This window comes from Mastigoproctus giganteus, chromosome 2 (assembly GCF_048544385.1).
Source record: "Mastigoproctus giganteus isolate SK-2022 chromosome 2, ASM4854438v1, whole genome shotgun sequence".
NCBI classification, from domain to species: Eukaryota; Metazoa; Arthropoda; class Arachnida; order Uropygi; family Thelyphonidae; genus Mastigoproctus; species Mastigoproctus giganteus.
The window spans coordinates 157,719,177-157,744,953 of NC_143576.1; the positions used below are offsets into that span (position 1 = coordinate 157,719,177).

At 36.8% G+C, this 25,777-nt stretch overlaps 1 protein-coding gene across 1 annotated transcript in view; it reads right to left on the reverse strand.

Moving 5' to 3' along the window:
* LOC150089688 (Ig-like and fibronectin type-III domain-containing protein 1) overlaps nt 1-22,441 on the reverse strand; it is a 337,470-nt gene extending 315,029 nt beyond the window's left edge. Inside the window, exons 1-2 of the mRNA XM_090389599.1 lie at nt 22,301-22,441; nt 6,722-6,831 (exon numbers count right to left, since the gene is read on the reverse strand). The gene's annotated coding sequence lies outside the window, so the exon portion shown is untranslated. The remainder of the gene's footprint in view (nt 1-6,721; nt 6,832-22,300) is intronic.
* Between the last annotated feature and the right edge of the window lie 3,336 nt (nt 22,442-25,777).

A 25,777-nucleotide genomic window follows, 5' to 3' on the forward strand; every position in this document is an offset into this window, starting at 1 on the left:
GGATCGAATTCACAAAAAGCCTTTTAAGGGAGCTAAAAATACAGTACTATAAACTTCAGTAAGAAGAATTTAAAAGTTTAGGTTACAAAGATTATATTCCGAAATCGCGTCACGCACTTATCGAGATATTGTTAGTAGTGGAGTTGCTAACAGTCCAATATTACTTGATTTCTTATATATTAGTAAAGACAAATGATACAGAGAAGCAGAAAATATAAATAAATAAAACAAGTGGGAACCGTGCGCTCTTAAAGTACAAATACAATAATATGCAAAAATTTTCAACCTGATTTTATCTAGACCTGAAATAATGAGTTATAGTTAAAATATTTTAACCAAGCCAGAAGAGGGACAAAGACTTTTCGGAATTACTATCTTCGATGACTGGCAACCTACAAGCGAAGCTTAGTGATATTTAAGATAACAGGCAGTTCATGTGGTAGAAGGTGAGAAAGCTTTTCGCGCATATATTCAAAACACCAGTTATGCCATATCAAATATGGACGACCAGCGTATATGCAATATTTGGGTAGGCGTATTTGTAATGCATCTGCTTTTAATAGTTTTCTAAAGTTATGAGACATCTATAATAATGGTGTTTCAGAATTAAATTCGTGGTCTAATGTAAACCGCATGATGTGTCGATTCTAGCGTTCCTGGACGATTCCAACTGATAGAGCTTAAGTGGTATTTTAACCTCTGTTGCAACATGCACTGGTAGAGCCTTGGTAGGAAGGGCTGCATTGCATATACGAAACGCTATAACCAAATTATACTTCTCGTATGAATTTTCTGTTTTGTGACAGCTTAAAACTGACCGAAGATTATAAATTGGTTTAGCGTCTTAGATTTTGTATTCTATGTGCGTGTTAAGCGCCAAAAAAACACTAAGGCTATGAAGCGTCAGTAAATTGTGTATACTCAGTGGTTGATTTCCTTATTTGCCTGAAGAAAATCCCGACTTACTGGGAGAGAATCAAACTCTCGCCTGAGACCGACTAATTCAGCCAAATTGTGAAAAAAGTAAAAAAAAACTTCCTCACGTCATTGACGGAATAGGGACTCAGCCCTTTACCACCAGTATAGGGAGGATGGGTGATTATATTCACTAGTCTATTCGTGAAAACACAAAAAATACAGGATATGGAGAGTTTCGATATTCTGTATTTTTAATCAAGTTCACGAGTATTTTATGCCATTAAGAAATACAGGTTTGTTAAAATTAAAGTATCCTAATGTAGAGGGCTCTGGAGCGAGTTCTAAGGCTCGTAGTGAAGAGAAATTTGGACAACAGAATGCGCTCGCCATTTATTGGCAAAAAAAAATTAGTTATAAAATTTGTCACCATATGGCGCTGTGGCAATACAAATCACTTGAACAGCGCTACAATTGTTCAATGTGTCCTTCATTTTGTTCCATTCGAAGTCCAACAGTTTCCATTCGAAGAACAGCATTTTCTACAGCTGGCTTTTCATGTGCTGGCTATTCCAGTTGAGTCAACTGGAATAGCCAGCACATGACGTCTAATGCTGTCCTTCAGATCTGCCAGAGTTTGACATCCTTCGCGATACACCTGGTTCGTCATAACCCCACAACCAGAAGTCGCATGGGATCCGGTGATTGGGGTGGCCAAGATGTCTGATAACAACAGCTGATGACCCGTTCGTCTGTAAAGTGTTGCCTTAGCATTATTTGGACACAATGGTGGATGTGGGGTGGCGCACCATCTTGCATGAATATGGTATCCTGAAGGTACCTACGTTGTTGCAGCTCTGGTATTGCGAAATTTGCCAACATTTCATAATATTGCTGTTCAGTGACGGAACAGGTGAGGGGTCCAGTCGGCGTTACCTATTCAAAAAATATGGCCCAATCATGTGTGTGGCCGTAAATCCACACCACACTGTCACTTTTTGAAAATGCAACGGGACCTCTTGGATAACTCGAGGGTTTTCTGTTGCCTAAATGCGACAGTTGTGCGTATTCACTTGTCCATTTAAGCAGAAGTGGGCTTCATCACTCTAAAGGATGTGCTTTAGCTGCTGTAGCATATACATCTTGAAAGGATAGTACCGCAACACCTGACGCATCACTAGCCTTACAGTGGAATACGGCATGTCCACTTCACGAGAAACAGCTGGCAAACTTGCGCTACCACATGGAGATTGACTTGATAAATCCACGACAGCCATAGCCACATCTTCCACTCGTTTTCGACCTCTACCTGGTTGAATACCAAGATGTCCTGTCGCTTCAAATTTCGCAATTGTGCTGTCCGCAAAATGCGGACAGCACAAGCATTCATAGGTCCACGTGGGCCTTATGCGCTTCTGACGCCTGAATTCTCTGATAGCCGCAGCTGCATTTTTGCTGTTTTGATAGTACAGCTTCATTAATAGCGCTTTTTTCCTGCAACGTTGCTGTTCTGATAGTACAGCTTCGCTAACAGCGCCTTTTCCTGCAACGTTGTTGGCATTGCTGCTGTAGTACAGGCAAACATCTACTGTATGATTTTGAATTGACTGCTTTGCTTTTATACAGTACAGTAGAACTGAGTAGTAGCGCTGTGGCAATAACTTACGATTATGGAAATAACGTAAGTTATTTGCATAATCGTAACTGAGATAGTTACGCGCCATACAGTGACAAATTTTGTAAATATATATATATACATATTTTTTCCCAATAAATGGCGAGCGCATTCTTGATTGTACCTGTTGTCCAAATTTCTCTTCGGTACGAGCGTTAGAACTCGCTCCAGAGCCCTCTAAATAGGGATACTTTAATTTTAACAACCCTGTATATGGGATACAGGTAAAACACCGAAAAAATAGTGATGTGTATTTATAATGGTGGACTCATGTTGTTGTTTTTTTTTCTGTGCTGATGAAATCCAGCTGGGCGAATTTAATTTTTTTTTTTTTTTATTTATTCAAGTTTGGGCGGAAAGTACTTATACGCATTTAAAAATTGGTTAAATAAGACTAGGTTTTACATGCGAAAGGATAAAAAGTATTGTAATACAAAAACGTGCTGTATTTGTTTGCTTATAGATTATCTTAAAAGTTTTTAAGGTACTCTTGTCATTCAAAATTTTAATTTAAATTGAAATTTTAAATTTAATTCAAATGTTTACTGAGTATTGTATTTCTAGAGAAAATTTTAAGCGCATACTGCAGGTTTCCGCAGTACTATAGTTTGAGAATCCATTATGCAAATCGCCTCATCTAAATGTCCACCATAACAACATATTTCTTGGAGCATAAGGACTTAGAGTTCTATAAGTTTGGCAAAATATAACTTATCCAAAATCCCAAAATTCACATTATTGAGAAATACATTACTGAGTATTTATTGAGAGTGATCCGGGTAGATGAATTTTCAGAAAATTTTCTCCACATGTTTGTGGAATAATGATTTAATGAAATAATGCTCAATGAAATGGGCGATTTCCAAGATCAAACAGACATTTTGTAGCCACACATGTGTTAAATAGACCATTGAGAACCTTAATATCCAAACTGTAATGGAATTGTCGTTTGGGCCGGAATTTACTATAACCACCATATTTCTTCAACTTTATGAACTCTTTTTCAAGCAGAAAAAAAGTTATTTTCTCTGCTTCTGCACCTTATCCCTCCTGGAAGTTAAGAAATTCCTATATGAAAAATACCAAACAAGTTGATCGGATGTCATCATCCTTTCGAATATCCAGGTCATCAGATTTTACCCTGCGGATTTTTTTTTAATGTGGGACTATTTAAAAGACTATCTATTCCAGGAAACAGCATACAATAGAGAACATAAAAACAATGCTAATTGAAGAACTGTCCATTTTCGAATTTAAACACTGATCTTATGTTAAATTCGAAAGTTTGCAAAAGTGTGCCAAAAATGTTTCTTTCATGCATTGAGAATAAATGACACCATTTTGAAGCCGATTACTTTTATGGCTATAACTCGTTTTCGGATTTGTTAAATAATAAAAGCTTATTTTCTACTACAATACTTCTATACATCTCCACAGAGCTTAATATAGTGCACCTGACTTTTGGCGCACCTTGTATTTTGAAGTGGAGGAATGTGTACAATCTTAATCTTTAGTTTAAATGATTGATTTAAGGGTTCTGATATTTTTCTTATCTGCGTGCTATGATCGGTATGACGGTTTGTTTTAATGCTTCTCTTGCAGAATTTCTTTTTAACCCTGATAAGAGAAATCGTTAACAGTGACGTCAGACTACTGGAGTCCATCCCGTGCAGCTGCAGTAGGCCAAGGTGAACTAGGCTGCTACAATCCTACATACGGGAAGACGCTACTTTCACCTGCTAGCAATTCCACAATCGGACCATGCGGCTTATTTAAAACTTACAAAGTAAGAAAATTACTTAAGAGATGCGATAATCAATAACTTCTGAATTTGGACAATCGTTTTCTCAAATAAGAACGCGTAAGTCTCGGTTTGCTGCTAGATAATGTTCCACACAAGGGGTAGTATTTGACAAAATTATTCCATGAAATTACAAAACAAATTTACATCCTCGGGGGAAACAGAAGTCTTTTGTCTTATCTATACTAGGATAAAACCAGGAAGCAGAGGCCCTAATTCAACTTTCGGGTTTCGTGATGATGATCTAAATTATGGTTTAGGGTAGCGAAATCTTCTCTACTCATAGAACAAAGACCTCAAAAACATCTGCCTAAAATGTATTTTATAAACAGGTTTCAACTGTGCATCTGTGAACAAAAAAAAAAGAGTATTATGAATCAGACTTTTTGCAGCATACCCAAACAAAATAAAACGCAAATTTATCGAAATTCTTATTTTGTAAAACTCGTTACTGTGAACGTTAACTACAGTACTTACTTACAGACTGCGCTTTTTTTTAACCGATGACTTGTTATAAATTCAAATCTATTCATTTCTTAAATTTTCTGATTGGGTATAGAACGACCATAAAGTGGACACAACGGGAGAATATTTTTGTGGTTATCCATAAACTTTTGTTGAAATCTGTAGCATTCTAAATACCGTACATGGATTGAGAAAAAAAGAAGACTTGTTGATATCATACAGAAATTTTTGGAGATTACAAATTTCAGGGAATAATTTGAAGAATGGCTGATTCAAATCGCAGAACTATGAGTTAATGAAGACTAAAAATGTTATTTGAAGTATCTGTAACCTGTGTTTTGTGTAAAGAGTTTGTGGAAAAGAGGGAATGGGGTCACTGATTACTGTCTAATCAATAGCTCCTTTTATTGGACACATAACTGTACCGAATGGAAAGGCAAAAACGTAGCTTTCTGGATTTTGAGGAAGCTGCAGATATTCGTTTATGTCAATGAGCATTACTAGTAAACATATTCTAAGTAGGAAATAAAATCTTATCTACAAATTTGGGTATTATCAAAGGGAAACAAAGATGAAAAAAAAAAATACAAACAAGGAAAAGAAATAAGGGAGTGGATTTAGTTTGATTAGCACTGTGACTGCTAATAGCATTTAATTGTCGCGGAAGGACGAACTAAATATAATATACTTGGTGTAATAAAAAATAAATAAGTTATTTATATCTGTTACGACCATATAAGGTAAGATTTCACAAGATACAAGAATATTATCGCATTTAGTAGTCATGTGGGCTTGTAAAGGAGTACTCAAACGTGAGTACTTTTGTACATTCGGCTACTGCACCCATTGAGTTTGATTCCCTTCGCCAATTGGAAGATCTCTACAAAGAACTTCTCGCCGGGAATGTAGTTAGTTGTTCTCAGGAGGAGGAGGAAGAAGGTTACTTCTTTTTAACCGGTATTATTGTGATTTTCATCCGGAAACCAATCCAAACTAGCCTATGAATGCACGCAATTTGCAGATATAGCGTGTCTGCAAATCTCAGTTCGTCTGCTTAGCGAAGGAGGGAGATGAGTTATTGGCAACTAGGGTCGTGAGGTGTAAGTATACCATGTCTATAAATTGTGCGCATTCTATGGCAAATTTGCTTGGAAACGTCCAAAAGGGTTTCTCCCTCGAGAGGGATTCGAACACAGGTCTTTTCTATATGGTAAGGAAAAACAACAATTGTAATTGCTATAACTAACTGTAAGGGCAAGGGAGGAATATTTAAATTACCATTGCCCACATGCTGATGGGACATAAAACAGAAAGTGCAAATGATAAACATGAGGTGTGCATAACGCAGAAGCAGTTACTCAATGAACTAGTGAGTTCATATAAATGGTCGGTGCCTGAGAGACAGTTACTATCTCCAAACACTCTTCTACTAGCATTGAATCGTAATAATTTGAAAAGAACTAAAATATTCTACGTAAGTAGTATTTGCTTTCAACGATGGTTACGATCACTATCGTATCACATAGTGAGTGAAGGCTGGTTTGAATCCATCTCGACAGGATGAAGTTTTATTGGCTTTATTTATACAGTGGCGAAGGTTGCAAGGTTTTATCTCCTGGAAACTCGGGTTTTCCATCCAGCAAACAGGAAAACCTAGCAGAATATGTGCTATTATATACTGACGCCTCCTAGCTTTAGTTCCTTTGGCGCCTGCCACACACAACAACCAACCAAACTAATAGTATTCCTAAGAAACAAAACAAATATTAACTTTGGGGTAACTCCTGGGATTTTTATTGAAGTGTAATGCTAAAACTAGAGCTCTCTGTATATTTCTCTTAATCTTAAATTATAACAGTACTCACCTGAAATTGGTTTAATCCATCCAATTAGCAAACTCATTAATTATTTCGGTATGATTTTTTCTCTTCTAGCCTTCCACTTGTTGGTCTTCAAACATGCAGGCAAAACACTACTGGAAGATAGAGAAAAAATATATCTTTTGTTTTTAGAAAACAGCCATTTTAAGGGAATACATCTTGGTTCAAGGCCATAGATATTTATTTATTCAGAAACAAATTAGTGGGTAAACAAATTAAATTTAAGCTACGGCCAGACAGCAGATGAAAATATCGAAGTTAACAGAAAAGCAGCGTTTTTAATCATAGGGTTTGGATTAAATTCGCGAATAAGACATGCCTTCAATTTTTTTAGAAAAAAATTGTGCGTGGGGTATTCGTAAAATATAGTAATTAGAATAGAAGGGGTGAATCAAATGAAAACGAAATTTTTGTACTAATGATTGGTACTTTATTTTTCAAAAAAAATCTCAAAAGTTTAGGTTGAGATGTTTGTTTCTGATTTCTAACTTGAGGGTTTTGCTTATGCCATGTGTTCACCTGACTTTTTTTTTTTGTTTCTATTAGAATTATTGTACTATGGCTTTCTCCATTTCATCACCCGTGTGATAAGCACTCATGTTTACACTGCATTCTGCGTCGCTTGCTCTCTGGCTCAAAGTACCAACAGCTTATGTTTTTTTCCTTCTTTTTTTTTTTATGTAAACCCCAAACACGAGAGGTATTAGAACTTATAGTACTTAGTACCATGCTTGGGTTGGAGGTTGAGAAGACGAAAGAAGATATTTGATATTTGTTGACATTGGACTTGAACTTCTGTAGACTGTAATTTTCGGACTGTTTTGAAAGAGAGAGAGCGGGAATTATAGAAGTCAATTCAGAAGAACAGTGCCCATGGAAGTATCTGTAGAATGGACGTATATGTTTCTGCATGCAGCAGAAACAGTACGTCTATGAGACAGCGAGTGGAGAGACTGTTAGAGGTGAATCATTAATTAACCTAACTGCCCTCTTCTGAATGGAATCAAGAAGCCTGAGAGAGGTTTTGGGGGGGCACCACCTCAGATGTGGGAACAATATTCCATGGTAGGGCGGATTTGCGGTTTGTTCAGAGTGAACAGCTGATTGGAAGAAAAGTAACGCCGAGAACGAAAGAGAAAACCAAATTTTTTTGATGCAGAGGAAGCAATATTTGTAATGAGCTTGTACCAAGAGAGATTAGAAGTCAGGGTAATCCCCAAAAGAGATATATCATTTTGCCTAGAAATCGGAGTGTCACCAAAGATAAGCATAGGAGCAGAAGAATCCTTTTTGCGAGATATAAGACAAGACTGAGTTTTAGAACGGTTGAAATCAACTGAGTTGTCTTTGCCCCACTGGAGAATTACCTGAAGATCGGCATTTAAGGAATTGATAGCAGATTTTCGAGAAGTTAAAGCTGATTGAGCAAGACAAAGTTTTTCAAAATGGAAAGTGGAATGCAATGTGCTATCATCGGCAAAACTATGGATAGGATTTCCAGTCAATGGAAGAAGGTCATTAGTATACAAGAGGAAAAGAGTGGGGGAAAGAACTGAACCTTGGGGTACACCGGCATTAGTGGAGAAGTTAGAAGACAGAGAGCCATCTACCATCACCCTCAGTGAGCGATCAGAGAAAAAACTGGATAACCAATTACTAAAAACAGTTGGCAAACCATAAGATGGCAGCTTGTTTAGAAGACCTTTATGCCAAACACGATAGAAGGCCTTTGAGATGTCAAGAGCAACTGCTTGTGTTTCACCAAACGTTTCCATTGAATTTGTCCATAAATGGGTAACATAAGCCAGAATATCTCCAGTGGATCAACACTGACGGAATCCCTACTGGCGATTGTTGATCAGACGGAAGGTTTCTAGGTAGTTTAAGAGTAGGCGGCTAATTGATTTCTGCATTAATTTAGAAAGGGTAGAAGTAATTGTAATGGGACGATAATTGGATGGGAGGGATTTGTCACCTTTTTAGGAAATGGCTGGATATGAGCAAATTTCCAAGCAGAAGGAAAAACACCTTTGGAATAAGAAAGTGAAAAAAGGCGGCAAAGAATAGGAGTAAGTTCAGGAGCACAGGTTTTGAGAACAAATGGAGAAATACCATCAGGACCTGGAGCTTTCTTAGCATCAAGATTCGTCAAAATCCTTCTGACATCCTTTTGACGGAAGACCACAGGAGGCATTGAATGGAGCGTGTTGGGAATGGTGGGAGGTGTTTTACCAAGATCATTAATACATGATTTGGAAGAAAATGGGATGCTAGCAGGTCAGCTTTATCCTTGGCTGAAGTGACAAGAGCAATCTGTTTTGGATAGAGGTGGGAGCAGAGATGGGCAAAAGTTGCGGCCATTAGCTTTGGCAAGAGACCAGAATGCTCGGCTACCATTAGGGCAAGAAGCAAGTTTTCTACTCACTCTTAGCCTGTTCAAAATCTAGTTTGGACTTATTAATAACTGCTTTACAATTGTTGCGAACTTTGGTGTAGGCAGAAAATCAAACTGAAGAATTAGAAACAAGCCAATTACGATATGCAACATTATTCTCCTGAACGGCCTTAGCACATTTATTGGAAAACCAAGGTTTAGATAAAGGACGAGATTTTAAAGTGGAGTGTGGGATAAAGGATTCCATTCCTGCAAGAATAATTTCACTGACACGATCTGATCAAATGTTGACATCAGAAGTTTTGAAACAGTAATCCGACCAAGGAAAAGAAGAAAGGAAATCTCGCAGGTCATCCCATTTTGCATTCTTGTAATGCCAAACAACACGAGGTTGGGAATAGCCATGAGATAAAGGCTCCATTGGAGAAGAGACAATCACCAAGTTGGGATCTGAAGTACCTAAAGGACCTCTCACTTCGACCGTGTACTTAGAAGGGTTGTTTGTGAGAAAAAGATCAAGCGTGTTGGCTGTATGATTAGGATTGTCCGGTATTCTTGTAGTAAATGAACAATCTGTGCAAGGTCATTAGTAATTGCAAAAGCCTCAGCATCTCGACCAGCTGGGTCGGTGTGGCTAGAAAACGGAAGCCAGCTGGAGTTGTGAACATTAAAATCACCAAGGAAAATTACCTCACTGTTAGGAAAGTTGGACTGGAGAAAGTCAAATTGCAAAGAGAAGAAGTCAAAGAGCTCCAAGTGATTAGTGGAGTTGGGAGAACGGTAGAGACAACAGATGAATTTGACACAATGAGGTAGAGAGATTTTAAGCCAGAGAAGATCAAAGAGAGGAGATTCCAAATTGGCAAGTCTCTGACAGGGAATATCAGAACGGACATATGCACAAGTACCACCTTTGAGGCGAAAGGAATCATACAGCGAATAATTTGGACAACTGAGATGAGCAGTAGTTGAATCAACCGATAACTGAGATTCTGTCAGAAAAAGTACATGGGGTTTGGCAGACTGCAAGTGGAAATGGACATCGTTGAGATTATAATTGAGACCATGTATATTTGTGAAATGAATTAAGAAGTGTTTGGGAGTTTTAGATCTTTTCGCAGATAAGCTTGCTCTATTAGTTTGACAATTCATGGTGTATTCAATAGTAAGAAAACGTGGGTGGGACATGCTCTATGAAGTAACGAAATTTTTGGATATGGCGTACACATGGTAAGAATATACCCAGATCCTTGACATCTTGCCTCATCCACAGTCTCTATTATGGTTCAAAAAGTCATTTGCTTCCTCTTCCCTTCATATTGTGTCAAGTGCTACAGACAATCCTATCTGCAAACTATTCTGTTCATCCAGACACATGGGATCCCACTTCGCAGAAACCATCCTGTACTGAAATTAGCCATAGATGATGGTGAAGGTAAGACTCTTGACTGCAATCAGTCAAGGGTCTTACCTTCACCATCATTCAGCTGTAATGCACCAATCCGATCTGATGACGTTGCATAATATATGAACTTGTCCTCGGCAAGGGTTATTTCCAGAGTTTCTCCTCCAACTTACGGGTAACGATTTGCCATTCGTACAGTCGTGTAGGTGGCATACATTTGTGAGTTTTTCATACCTTTTCCATACGTCGGCGAAATTTTGTTCGAGAGAGACTTGTGTGTGCGCGTTAAGCGAATTTTACTTCATTTAAATAAATGAAATAAAATTCGAAATTAAAATTGAAAGTCAACTTTAAAGTTGTTTACACGTGAACCGAATAATAACTTCACAATAAACAAAAACTTGAATTTGAAATTTCAGAATATTTCCCTTATATGTCGGATTGGAACTCACTTGACTTCACTTTCACTTAAAAAAAAGAAAATGATGTCATTGAAGAACACTGTTTATTTCAGTCTCATCTCTTAATTCTCCGAATCAGAGTAATAATCTTTGGAGCCTGCTTATTTAAATATTTTATGCAACGACACCTTCGTTTTAAAATTTGGTAATTAAAATTGTGATCTAACCGGAAAAGGAATTTTACTTGCTCTGATTTTTAAGCAGAACAATCTGATGGAATAAGCCTACTTTATACAGCTGCTAATACATCACCACAAAGATCAACAGCTTCTATGTGGCACTCATTCATTGAACATTCAATCCCATGTAATCTGGTTGTTGGTTACAGGGTTTATGTGCGTCAACAGCTTAGGCCATTGGCTGTTTGCTAGACGAAAAACTCGCGTTTCCAGGAAACCATGTTGTGAAAATGACCCACGAAAATTCCTCACGTCATTGGCGAGATTCGAGCTCAGGTCCTTTCTACCCGGTGTGAATAGGACTGTAATTATTCCACCCGATGTGAATAGGACCCCATATAACCTGAAAATCGATATATACAAATTAACGTGTACGTGTACACGTTGAGTTCGGTAGCCTATATTGGTTTCCCCAACCAACCACATTAGTCAGAGCTGATCATATTTTTTTTCTCCCAGAGACTACCGGCTATGAGCTAACAGAGACTAGGTCAAGGAAACTATTTCTTCCCGTTGCAATGTTACAGACTTGTTCTAATCCATTACTGGTCATTATATTGTACAGTCGTATTATTAGTGAAAAGTAATTAACTCACTGTGCATTGGCAAAGTCGTCAACAATGAAATGTCTGCAATTAGATGCACGAAATGATAATCATCCAAAGTAGGACATGATTTCAGGCTCTGTTTATAGAGACGAAACGTATATGATCGTCATATTATATAAAATGTTCTTGGGTTGAACGTTGTATTAACGTTCAACGTTGATAACGTTCAACAATGAATAAGATAGTGAATATGGATCCCACTACACTGAAGTGCAAAAAAACAGGCTGAATTAAATTTTTAGGTTTCCTTCGTATAATTGTGTTTCTATTAATCATGATCTACTTGAGTGAGGTTGAAATAACTTTTCTTCTTCATCCAACACTAATTTCATTTTCAAACAGCCTTCATTCATAGATATTTCCCGAAAATTCGCACTCGTGAGCATAACATATACAGTAGTCAACACATATTTTCTATACATATTCGTAAATTTTTTAATCGAGATAAAACCATTGCTTTATTAAACTAAATAACACTGCTTTGTGATAGCTTGAACGCACCTGTCATTGTGAATCTCATTATCTTTGCCGTTGCGCATCACTCACCTCGCATACAGGACAGCTGTTGTTTTAGTTGGGATTTAGGAGCATCAGCGACTAAAGCCATATTTATTATTATTTATTTATTATTCTTTTTCTTTTTTCTTTTTTTCTTTTTTTTTTTTTTTGAAAATCTCACACACCAAGACCTAGAGCGCTTAGTACAGTGCAGGGTTGAAGTTTGAGAAGAAGGAAAATACTGAAATTATTCTATTTCTGTAGATTGTACTTTTCAGAAAAGACATGAGAAAAAAGAGAACGAAGACTATTCCAGAGAATAGAAGGGATAAATGAGAAAGAGGAAAAAGTTAGAGAGTTCGGAATTGGACAGTGAATGGACGCTGCCTGGTTGAGGCACGTGTGCAGACTGCTTTCGAAGTGATCGGTAGAGTTACAGATTAAGAAGAACAGCTCGTGGAAATATCTATAAAAGAAGCATGTAGCAGAAACTTAATGTCGACGAAGCAGAGAAAGACTTCGTGACAGATGGATAATTATTTAACCTGACTGCTGACTTTTGGAAGTCTCTAGAAGCTTTTTGGAGGCATCACCTGAAATGTGGGAAAAATATTTCATAATAAGGTGGAGTTGATATTTGTAGAGTCAGTAGCTGATTAGAAGACTAACTCTGAAAGCAGAAAAAAGGCAGGTTTTTTAATGCAGAGGAAGCAATATTTGCAATGCGCTTATGCCAAGAGGGATTCGAAGTCAGAGTTATCTCCAACAGAAATGCAATAAGTGATCTCGTCTAGAAATCTGGGTGTCATCGAAGATGAGGCATAGAAGCAGTAGACCTTTTTGCGAGAAACAACACAAGAACTGAAGTTAATTAAGTTTTCCTAAAGTCATTGAAGAATTACATCGAAATCGATGTTTAAGAAATTGGTGGTGGATATTCGAGAACTTGAAACTGTTTGTGTAAGAGAAAGATTTCTAAAACTAGAAGGTGGAACGTAGTGCACCGCCATCAGCGAAACTATTAATAGGATTTTTAGTCAATGGAAAAAAAGTCATTAACATACAACAAAAGAGTGGGAGCAAGAACTGAACTTTGGAGAACACCAAAGAAGTTAAAAGAAAGAGCCATAAAGAAAGCACATACTCAGCATCGAGAGCGATCAGAGAGAAAACTGGCTATCCAATTGCAAAATGCAGATGGCAATCATAATATGGGAGTTTGTTTAGAAGAAAAGTACCAGTGTAAATAACAAAAGAAAAGGCATGCAGAAGAAAATGAAGGAACAGCTTCATCACGAACACGATTAAAAGGCTTGGAAATGTGAAGAGTAACTGCTTGATTTTTTTTTCCAAATTTTTCCATCGAATTTGCCCAAAGATCAATAGCAAAAGCCAGTATATCACTAGTGGATCGACGCTGACGAAATCTATACTGATGATTACTGATCAGATGGAAGGTTTCAAGTTAAATGTAAGAATGTGGTTGATGGATTCTCCATTACTTTGGAAAGAGTAGATATCGGGGCATCGGGACGATAACTGAACGAGAGGGATTTGTCATCATTTTTAGGAACAGGCTGGATATGAGCAAATTTTCAAGTAGAAGGAAAAACACTAGTGGAATAAGAAAGTATTAAAAGGTAGCAGAAAACAGGAGCAAGCTCGGGAGCATAGGTTTTGAGAAAAAGTGGAGAAATGCCATCAGAACCTGGAGCTTTCTTGGCATCAGAATGTTCAGAATGCTTCTAACATCCTCCTTTCAAAAGACCACGGGAAGCAATGCCTGGCTTGTGTTTGGTATGGTAAGAAGTGGTTTACCAAGGTCATCGATGCAACAGTTAGAAGAAAAGCAGGATGATAATAAGTCAACTTTAATTTTAGCAGAATGCAATAAAAACCATTACCTTATAACAGAAGTGGGAATATAGATGGATAGAAGTCGCGGCCAATAGCTCTGGCAAAATACCAGAAGGCTTGGCTACCATTTGGCAAGAACTTTCTTATCCTGTTCAAAATCAGGTTTCGATTGATTAGTAAATGTTTCCCAACTGTTGCTTTAGTGTAGGCAGAAAATGAAGCTGGAAATTTGGATACAAGCCAATCGTAACGTTATATTCTTATCTTGAACAGCCTTAGCACATTTATTAGAAAACCAAGGTTTAGATGAACTATTATAGAGTGAAATGCGGAATAAACGATTTCATATCTATAATAATAATTTCAGTGACACAATCTAAGCAAATACTGACATCAGGAGAGAGACCAACCAGTAGTGACCAAAGGTACCTAGGGGATTATTAACATTGACTGCGTATTCTGAAGGGCCGATAGTAAGGAAAGATCAAACGTGTTTGGTATCAGATTAGGATTGTCTGGTGCATTAAATATTGTGTATAATCATTAGCAATCGCAAAAGCCTCACGTCTCGACCGGCTGGGTTCGCGTAACTTGCAAATTTAAGCCAAGTGACTGGAGGGCTCTCAGAAAAATGGTAAGTAGGTCCCCCCCCCTGTTCTCATGGAAATACTGTCAACTAGGAATTCTGAGGACCATAGGAAATGGTATGAGTACATAGAAGATAGGTGGAGAGCTGCAGTATGTCAGATTATTTTAAGGGAAAGGCTGCATAACAAAAACCAAACATCACAGCACGCAATGCACAACTTCGACTTGTTTGGTGCACAACTAAAAATTTCAATTGGTACACTGGAAACATTGGAAAGCTGTGTTATGAAATGACGAATTATATTAGATGGTTTTTGATCTGATGGTCGTGTTTGGTTCTGTCAAATGCTCGGAGATCGTTATTCACTAGTGTTAGTCCCACGTGTCAGTCCCACGTTTTGGTCAGTTGTTTCTTGAACCATTGATCGTCGTTCCTAGAACAGTGAAATATGTGCAGTATTGATATTCAGGACGATTCCACTTTTCTTACAGTATTTGAAGGATGGAGCCTTTTTTTATTTCAGCGTAGCAATCCGCTATTACTACATAGCCTATAGTGACTAATAATTTTATTTACATAGAATTATCAGATCAAATTCCTGATCTATCAAGTATCTGTTAATAGTTAATAGTTATTGGTTTGAAGACATCAGAAGAAGCACCATTGGTTTGCCCAAAGCTCCGATCGTAATTCTATTGAGCACCTTTGGAATGAACTGAAACATCAGATTTTGTACAGGCCAACACGCCCGCAATCAGCAGCTGAAGTGACCGCTGTGTTGAGGGAGGAATGAACCAAAATGCTTACTTCTATTATCAAAAATTGGTTTTGAATCTACCGAAGAGTATACAGTACACAGGTAACCAATATTAAGTAATATTGTATCAATAAAAAGTTATTTGAGGGTGTCCAGTTACTTTTGGCAATACTGTATACATCATATTATAATTAAATTTCCATAAATTGGCTTTCTTATTTGCTATATTCAAATTGTTCTGTGAATTCCTGGTCCCGGGTTTGCTTATTGAAATGTAATTTTGTAAATATAGTTGAAATAAAGATAGCGCTCTCTCTCTCTCTCGCTCTCTCTCTCGTGACATTTTAACAACTTCAGCTGGCGTTTCGCAGGTCTTCTAACAAACACGTCACTTAATAATGAATTAAATAATAAATAAGGTGCGGCCATACCTTTTATTCCACAATATATAAAATGCTGTTCTGTTTTCAGTATTCATGCAGAAACATTCATTCGTACCACAACGTTTTAATCCTCTGTTTCAACACAGTAATACTATAATAAATTCAGTAACATTATTTATTTAATCGTGTCTCCTATGTTCGGAAATGGGTTCTAAATAACCAAGAATCTCTCTATATGTACCTTTGAAATGATCTGAATAAAATGAAATAATCGAATCAATAGCAATCATGGAATGTTTCTTACCTCTTTTCGACTAACAATTAACAAGAAAACACAAGCCATCTCCTTTTCTTAATCAAGAAGCTTATGTGAGTATTTCATAGTGGCCCTGTAAAAATCTCATATTAAAATAGTACGACTATTCTGTCAAAAATTCAAATAAACAAAGATTCACAAAGATTCTTTCCTGAGGAATGCGATGACAGACTATTCGGATGAAATCAAGAACATTCTTAGTAATATAGAAAGTACAATCTTTTCCTCCAACAGACAGCGATACGAAGTTTGGAAGAGAAGATGATTCGTGATTCCAATCCATTCTTCGTCGTATGGAATTTAGGTTAAAGAGACGAATCTATGTTTTATCCTTGGTGATAAATTGCGAAAAAGTGCTCTGAATGTTGTTGAAATAATTCTAAACCTGCCAGTGACTGCGGGAATCAACCATGCCTTTGGTGATATCTTCACCTACACGTTTGTTTAAAATAAAGGCACATTATTCATATTAGGATAAGGATAATGGGAAGCAATAATCGAGATGGCAGAACAGTGCACATAAAAGAGAAAAATACCTGACAAACAAACTCATCTTTATACCTGATTGAAGGATATCAACTGTATAGATCATAAAATAATGTATTAAAATTTTTATCACAAAAATAAACAATGTTACTGCTACTGCATTTTTTCTTTTGTAGTTGTTGGCTTCTGTGGCCATAATGCACCTCCCAAGGTTTTTGCAGTACTTTGATCCAAGCCCGAGCCGGGATTCGAACCCGCGACCTTTCGGTTGCGAGGCAGGCACTTTACCCACCTGGCTAGCCCGGTCGGCACCTGCATTTTTTTTTTTTTTTTTTTTTTTCAATTTGAAAACATGTCGAATTATTAACAAGACCTGTAACATATCACTTACACCACAAAAGGCACTATAATTTGCGTGGAATGAGGCCAAAAGTAAATCCATTTTATAACCCAAATGGTATACGACACAACCAGATGAAACAGCAGCATTCCAGGAAATCACAATGGTTATTAAATGTTGAGTCATTGAGTGCTAAACTGCTTAGAAAAGCAAGAAATAATCAAAATTCCACAGAAACCATTCCCGAAAATGAGGATCTAAATAAATTTAAAAAACTGTATAAGTGACAGGAGAAATAGCACACAAGAAATTGGCTAATAAAGCAATAACAGAGACCCAGATATTGAACTAATAACAAAGAATGGCATCTCGAGGGGAGGGGGGGAACCATTAAGCATGCGCTTTTTAAATCACTTAAGTCTTGGTGCTTAAGTCTTACGAAATTTCTTCATTAAACCAGCCACAAGTCAGCAAAGAAGTTTTATATACACTAATGGACAAAAATATTCTTAACCGAAACTCGGTTTTGTAAAACATCTACATTTCCTAAATCACAACTTAAATTCTAAGTGACATGGATTCAAAAATAGGGGATAGAAGGTATCTAGTGTAATATTAAGCGATTTTTGTAGCAATAATTCTGGTTCCTTCTCTGTGATGATAGTAGCCAAGTTCATGCCCATATACTACTTCTATTGTACCACAAAAATTTTCGATGGGGGTTTAGATGTGAAGAATTGGGGGGGGGGAGAAGGCGACTGAATTCGCCCTTACGATCTAGCGCGATGGATAATCCTATTTTATGATATTGTAAGCGGCTATTTCCCTCTGGATGAAAAATGAAGCGTTCCGACATATACCACGAGGATATTCCCCCATGAAATTATTCCACTTCAAGAATGGGCACAGCAAGGGCAAGGATCATTTTGGATCGTCAGCTTTATGAGGTTGCCTTCATACGAGTTTGCCGTCTGTACAAAAGAGTGTAAATCCGGGTTCATCAGACTACAATATCTACTTCCAATCCACTGCAGTCCTACATTTCTTACTCCACATTTCTTACTTCCCTACACATCACTCGAGAAAACGAATCTCGGCGCTTAGGTTAGAAGCATTACTTCTCAATTTCTTGGCAGATCCAAGATTTGCTTTCATAATTTTATTTAAAATCTTTTGTATTTTGATCTAATAATTTTATTTACATAGAATTATCATATCAAATTCCTGATCTATCAAATATCTGTTAATGTCACATCTGCTACAGTAATCCTTTTTGGAAGTGGATTACGTCTTCCGATCACTTCCTATAAATTCTGAATATGAATAATTCTGGATTTCCTTAGTTCTTGCTATTGTAAGCCAATCTGCTTGCTGATAAAAAAAAAAATGATGACGCATTTATCACATCCCAACATCGAGTTCCGGTTCTCAACCATGCTGACAGTATTTAAAGCATTAAGGCTGAATTGTGACCATATTGTTTGATTCCCTGATATGAATTGCCTCGCCACCGCAAATTGGATACGATTTCTAATAATTTGGCCGAGAAGTGTATGCTCGTAATGTAAGGCGCACTGTAATGCCGTATTTGAAAAATAAAATATGAGTATTCATTTCGTGTTTACATTACTAGCGAAAGGAATTTAGAGAAATACCTTTACTAGCATTTCCTTAAACTTAATAAATACTTTTTACTGCTGAAATGGTTTTGAGTAGCCGAATATCAATGCAGAGAAAACAAAACTCTCCATTGGCAGTGAAAGTTTTTTTTCTCTGCATTGAATGACGGTTTCTATCCTTCTCTACGGTAGCTTTCCTCATCCACTAAGTGCTATCAGTACTGATTAAAAGAGTTACGCTACAGAAAGCAAAGATTTGACTAAGATGATATATATCAACGTAATTTTCGTAAGCCACTAAAATGATTACATTTCCCAACGTAGAAGAACCCTGCTAAACCACTTATGATGGCATTTCTGAAATAAAATGCATGCAAATAATTCTCCTACACCTGGAATGCTAGTTAGGTTTTAATACTGGATTATGGTAACTTTGACCGAGGTCTACTTTTACACAAAGGATTTTATGACGGATTGCCTATTCGTGTTATAAAATATTTCGTAATAAAAGGAAGTGACGTAATTTTACACTTTTAAGGTAATGTTTTCGAAGCACATCGGTGTTCCAGATGTGGAGGAGGTTATGTTTGATCCGTCTATCCCAAATATACATACTGTGCGTAATGCAAAGTCATATATAATAATGCAGGAAATACGCCACTGCCTTCCTACCAACTGCCTGAACGACCTCATAATCATTACAAGCTGAGTGGAAACATTTCATGTCATCTGCAGTGTACTCGATACTGTGCGTGACCTGTTTTCACTTTGAACAGCAACAAACGTCACCTCTAACCTCCGACTGTTCCACTACAGCAAGCTCTTATTAGGACATATGACGTCGATGAATACCTGAAAAGTGAGGAATAAAGATGGTGGGATCAAGGAGATTCTATAAGTGATTTTACTACTTTATGCAACGGATTACCCGCGGTTTATTTTGTTTTTTTATCAAGAAGATAAGAACAGCCCATCCGCATTCCCTAGATGTGAGTAACTTGAACCGGTTGGACCAAGAACTGTTGGAAAACTAGATTATGAGATGTCTTGTAACTTCCAATGCAAACCTGAATACAGAATCTATTGGAAATGTAGAATCAAAGTAAACACAGATAGAAAAATCAAGTTTCACTGTTTATACTGAAGTGGTGCCAATTACTGCACTACACCTAATGATTTACACTTTCTCCTCCCCTCAACACAAGAGAAGATAGTGATAGAGAAAGTTGAAACTAGCCGTGGGAATCCGGCATATTCCTGTATCTCTCATCTGAACATTTTAAAGTGTGCAGGTATTACTGCAAATAGTAAGTAAACCAACTCCTTAATTAAAAGAAAGATAAATGTAGTGATAGCGTTATGCGGTCTGGCAATGGCTGGAGAAAAGACGAAAAGTGTTGTAAGGTTTCAGAGACCCGAACATAAACATCAGACATTAAGTAATAAACAAGTTGCGAGAGTCCTCCTAGCCTAACAGAGCAACCATTTCAGTTTGTCAATCAGTCACAAATTCGGTACAAAAAAAAAAAGTTAGTTAATGTAAGCAGTACATTACATTTCAGGCACCTTCGATTTCTTAAATTAATGATTTTTTTTTTTTTTCATTTTCTGTGATTAATAGAAAGTAAATATAGTTATTTTCTTATCACTTAATTGCCAAAATTATACCTAACTTCACAGAATACTTAATAAAACTCTACAGGTCTACGTTCTCGAAACTTAGCCATTTAGTTTAATTACAACTGAATAATATTTATTACTATCCTCCCGTATACTCTTTATTTAAGCCTCTTTTCTCTTTGTATATATATGTATCATTCACAAAAACAACACCACGTTCACTAATCTTACATCATAATATAAGCGAAGCGAGCACAATTGTTTAAAACTAAATATACTGCATTAAAACTACATTTAATCCCTGAATTTATTGATTTATTTCCAACACAAATTGTATGGTAAAAAGAAATAAAAATTGCCGGATTTCTATTTGTCTGATTTTAATGAAATTTGGTTTGGCCCAACAAACATTTTTATCAAGTTCAAATACAAAATTTCATAAAAATTCGTCCTTCGGGAGTCCCTTTGCGGACGGACGCAAGGGCATCGTACTCCTCCAGCATATATACATATATTATGCTAATCGCCTAAAACAGTGTATCCATTAATCAATATTACAGTAAATAATAATTCAAAGTGCCAATTTTATATTTGAATACAAAATGTTCGAAAAAGAAGAAAATCGAACCTTAAAAGTTAGTGGTAAAACTATTTGGGTTATCAACTTGCAGTTTTCGCTAGAGTGAGAACGACTCTTAAGTTTCTTTCCGCACTAATAAACCTCTACATAGACTTCCTTCGTTTGCAGGATTGTGAGACAGCAATCAAATTCGAGAAGGGACTTAGCACGTATTTGTGAAGTGATTTTACCAAAGTAAAATCGTTCCTTTCATCTTATCCAGGGACTGAATCCCTTAGGTAATTCCCCAAAGAATAGATCCACGTTTCTTACAACAAATAGTATATGAGGTGTATATATAGAGGGATGGGAGTAGTAATATGTCCATATTTTCCAATTCACCTGGCGGGAAATGCAATTAGTCTGCAATGCTAAGGTATCCTCGTCTTCTTCAAAACTATCCTTGTTTGTAATTCCATCGTTTGTGCAACTACATACATCGACTGCAGGCAACAGATCTAAGTAAGATGCTGGTGGTTTCTCAAATAAAAAAGAAACTAGCATTTTATTGCAAGTTATGACATATGTTTATTTTGGATTGCTCCATTCAAATTCTCCCCCTCCTCCCCTAAAAAAATACTAGGTTCTTGGGGCATGTACTTTGTAGTTTTGCCTGTTGACATAATCACTATTACGGAATACGACTTGCTCTAAAAGCTTGCAAAGACGGTAGCGATGTGCTAACCAGTGTACTCTGGTTAAACATGAGGATAAAACTTATCGAGATTTATAACCAGGCTAGCAGTTCCGACATAACTTTGCGAAAGAGCAAAACAACTGAGGAAGGCGCGCATGCTGGAGGGGGCATCAGATAAAATCTTATCGCTTTGTGATCTTAAATCGTTAGTTAAAATTGATATACTCATGTTGCAGCAAAATTTCCTCAACCAGTGTCTATGCCTTCCCCCAAATAAAATCTTTGACAATGTCTTTTTTATCTTAATATTCTTATACTCCGTTCAGAATATTTAAGCTTCGAACTGTGTAATAAGATTATAATAAACAAATAGGCCCAATAGAATAGATAGCACTGCTATAATTGCGTAAAAGTACAAAGAAAAATAAGTTATTAATTAGCAAAATATACTGCACACCATGTTAAAATGAATGGAAAAAACTCTGTAACAAGATACATAATACCGTATGATGAGTTACAAACCAGGTACAACAACCTCCAACTCTCCAAGCGCAAAGCACAGAAATGAAACGTAAAATAAATCAAAGGATATTTTCCGTTTCTTTACTTCGCATAATAATAAAAAAAAATAAGAAATTGAATTCCTGAAACAATGATACATTGTAGATGCGAGTAATCCTCTCAAATATAGAAGGAAAAAAAAGTACTCCGTCTTAATATATTTCCTCATCTACTGCTCCACCTGCTAGAATCAATATCATTAGAACGAGAATCCTTACAGTTAGCAAAGCTTACCAGAACTGCGAAAAAAAATTGCCCTGTGTTCACCGAGGCACATGCCCCTGGATCATCCTTATCACTTAGACTCCGATCCTGAAAGAGCAAAAGCACATCACTGTCATGATCGGGTAAATCCACATGTGCACTGCCTCAGTAAGTCGGCGACACAGCACTAAGCACAGACGTGGTCACCCAAGGTACCAATCAAGAAGACTTTCGATCAAAAAAACGTTAGCCATTCATGCACGAGCTCAAAGAAAAACCAGTTCTACTACAGGCGTGCCTTCTTTATGCCGTGACAAAAGGGCGGCTGTATAGCCCTGATGAACGTGAAAGTTAGCGAAAGCAAGGCGCATGAGTTAATAATGTTCCGTGATCCCTTTGCTGCCAGGTGATTATAAGCATCTACCGGAACCGGAAATAATAACTCTTGCTCTTCTGTACAAGTACAAGACGGAAATAATAATTCTTACTGATCTGTGCAAGAAGAGGGGAACTATCGAACATGAAAAGTACACAACTCTTAAAAAAAAATCAAAAAGAAAAAGAAAAGTATAAATATGAAGTTACTTTTTTGGTATTTGTTGAATAAACTTATTGAACAAAAAATCTTCTCATCTGAAATAAATGTGAGAGTAATTCTTTTACCCCAATCACTGATTTGAAGATTTATATCATACATTCAATTCATTAAATAAATTTCACGTGAATTTGCCTTTATTTGCAACACATAAATGTGGAAGGAAGTTGTATTTCGGTATCTGTAAGTTGTAGTGTTCGGGTAATACATAGAAACAAAGGCTGTTCCAAAGAATAGAACCATAGTTTAGTATTCGCTTGGAGCCCATCGTGAATGGATGGACAGTGGCTAATTTCAACACGTGTTCGAGCAGGTTTAGAGAAACGTGAGAATTATAAATGCTAATTGAAATGCAGTGTGGCTGGTTGGTTGTACTGTAGTAATCAGATAAAGTTCGCTCGATTATTTTCTCGAATAGTCTAACATAGGCGTGCTATCTACCCCTCAGAATCTCATTCGGGTATAATGAATTTTATGTGCAAATCTACCAGCAACAGTCACTACTTGTCTCTTCTTTCTCTCCGCCCTTACCATCTGGAAGGGATACAGAAAATTCCGCAGTAAGTTTCCAAGAAAAGTGTGTGTTATGGAAGTGCACTGTACAAACCGCACGCCCTCCTTTTTCGTGAAGGTTCACTTCAACAGCTTTTATTTCTGTCAATTCTATTAATACTGTGGCAAAAGTTGTTTTGTCGTTTGTATATCAATTATTTTAATTACAATGCGACAGTTCCTATGGCAAGCCACTTCATATGATACTTGTGTATTATGGCTGTATTAATGTATGTTCTACGACCGAATTTCTCGCTGTGTAGGTTGAAAAACTCAGGACTCGCGGAGGAAACCCTTCTCCTTCCACATTAGAGCGACCGGCAACAACTCCAGCTGAAGAAGCCATTAGAATTGCTCATCTCCGTTAAGATTTAAACCTAGACCTCTCTAAAACGAGTGGCAAACCAACTACACTGTCACGGAGCCCGTAAAACTGGTAGAAGAGATTTAAAAAGTAATATACATGCTTCAATTCATCTCTCTCGCTCTCATTCTGTCTATCTATCGCATGACGTTCCATCTCGTTGGGTACAAACTGTTTAACAAAAAAAAGAAAAATTAAAAATAGGAAAAAACACTTACCGGTCTTGTGCTTGGCAACGAACTGCGCGCCAAACTTGCTGTTGCCTTGAATTTTTCTTTGATATTTCACTAGTTTTTCATGTTAAATTCTCTTTGATCGCAAAAAAAAAAAAAAAAATTGAGAACTATTGCACTGTGAAATGTGCAGTTGAACCAACAACTTCTGTCACGTGCATTATAGACACCGCTTCATTTAATTTTGTATAAACAACTCACTGTGAAAGTCCACCTTAACTAAAAGTTTATCGTGTCGATTCTCAATGCTCCCAATGACGGTCAAGCCACTCTTAGACATGCCCTTTCCAACTCCAAAAAGAATATTTTTAACCTCGCAGACATCGTTAGCAAACGACAGATGCGTTATCAACACCGGTCAAAGGACTCTTCTGTGGTTAGCGATCATATGACAAGTTAAGAGTTGAATAGCCGCAGAGACATGCTGACTTGTAAGTTGGCAAGTCTTTTTTTGAATTATAGAGCATGTTATTCGAGAAAATTCGGTTGCTCCTATAACGATTTAACTTTCACGTAGCATCTAAGAGCTGGTCTCTGCTACTACTTGCTTTAATGTTTAAGTGTCTTAAAACGTCTCGTTATAAGAGATTAGTAATGTAAGAACGAACATTAGAAATAGTAACTAGTAATCCATCACTATGGAAAACATCGACGAATTATCACATTGAAGAAATGTGATTGAAACAAAGATGGAAATGAGATGCTTTTCAACAGATGAATGTTTCTTATGCAAATGAGTGCTTTTCCTTAAGAAATAAAATGGAAGCTCTACGCGAGCAGTATGGGAATTTTTTTTTTGTAACAGTAAATAGCGTACAGAAACGTCTCTTGTAGTCCAATTAGTTTAGTAAATCGAATGTATCAGGCGGAGGGAGGGGAGAAGGAAAAACCATAATTTTCCGTTAAGAATTTCAATGAATTGGATTAATAAGTTGGGTAAAGTGTTTATTTACTAAGTTAATTTTGTTAAACCCAAATAATGTCTTTCGCTAACATATCAATTCGAATATTATTATTCGAAATACAACGAATAGGCAACTCATTGTGAAGGCATTCATAATATGAAATGAAAATAAAACGATAACATGTAATTAACTTTAGTTGAACTACTCCGTATAGACATGATGCAATTTAGTTTACTAATGATTTAGCAATTAAATATTTACGATCAAAAACTTACAATCAAAAATGGATTATATGCCAGTTATATGCACTCATTTTTACAAAATTTTGCGAGGGGAAACAACATTTAATTCAGTTTAATAATATGGATTAAAAGAAAATACTCATGGTGAACTAAGGTTTCCCAGTTGAAAGATGCCGAAAACATTACCTTGCCATTTCATCGCACCTGCCGTGTTGATTTTCTTTCTTTTTGTGTGTGTTTTAATTTTGAAATTCAATGGAGCATTCCATTAATGTTCCATTGGGCTTAATGCTCTTCACAACATTTCATTTTCATCTTTCAGAGTATATGTGTAGTCAATTCAGCAATTGACATGCATTCGGAAGTGTGTCGAATCCCATCAGAGATCGAAGGAATTTCTTAAATGCTTCCTCAATAGTTAGCGATTGCAGGTAAAGGGAGTAAGATTTCCCCAACGAGTTAGTCTGAAATTTTCAGCCGCACAATTTACTTACCTGTGAATGCAATTTACATAAACATAATACACGATAGAAAGATTACATAAATATTATATTCAATATATTAATACAAACTTATCTATATATATTATGGAGCACTATGACAAAAGCAATCGTCT